Below are 711 nucleotides of genomic sequence, written 5' to 3' on the forward strand. Positions count from 1 at the left end.
AATCATTTAAAACCATTTTGGGTCAATCCCTTCCTTTAAATCCTGCACAGCAGCAGTGACAATAACTTTGTGGATTTAATGGTTGAGCCAAATCCGACTCAGTTCCCCAGGAGAAATTCCTGAACTCATGGGCACTTTGTATCAAGCAGCAGTTAGCAGCAAAAAGTCTGATTAATCAGAGTAGTGAGTCCAGTAAATACTTAAACAGAAGACACCCTGTAAAACAGAACTCCAAGTATCAGTTTGAATAAAGTATTGAACTGACAGAGTGGAGAGCAGATGAGGATTGAATTAAATTGCAATTCACTGAATCGAAACAAGAAGTGATTCTATCAAGAATGGGACACAACTCTCTGTTTGTGAGCTTGTGGCGCAACGGTAGCGCGTCTGACGCCACATCAGAAGGTTGCGTGTTCAAATCACGTCAGGCTCAGTGAAGTTTTACAGCAGCTCAAGCTGCTGGATTTTATATCAGAAGAGAGTTCGCTCTGTTGGGATAAAAACAAGAAATGCTGGAACCACTCAGCAGGTCTGGCAGCATCTGTTGAAAGAGAAGCAGAGTTAATGTATCGGGTCAGTGACCTTTCGGAACTGTTCGTGTATTGTTCAATTTCAAAATCGACTTTAATAGATTAAAGTTCTTATTTCTGGATCCGTTCAATTTCCACGCTCAGTTCTTATTTCTCAGTTTTCTATCGGAACAATGTTTCA

At 40.6% G+C, this 711-nt stretch overlaps 1 non-coding gene across 1 annotated transcript; it reads left to right on the forward strand.

Moving 5' to 3' along the window:
* Positions 1-361: 361 nt before the first annotated feature.
* trnaw-cca (transfer RNA tryptophan (anticodon CCA)) lies at positions 362-433 on the forward strand. Its single transcript has one exon. It is a non-coding gene; the product is annotated as a tRNA-Trp (tRNA).
* The last annotated feature ends 278 nt before the right edge of the window (positions 434-711 follow it).

The sequence above is a fragment of the Heterodontus francisci genome, unplaced genomic scaffold (assembly GCF_036365525.1).
Source record: "Heterodontus francisci isolate sHetFra1 unplaced genomic scaffold, sHetFra1.hap1 HAP1_SCAFFOLD_597, whole genome shotgun sequence".
Classification (NCBI taxonomy): Eukaryota; Metazoa; Chordata; class Chondrichthyes; order Heterodontiformes; family Heterodontidae; genus Heterodontus; species Heterodontus francisci.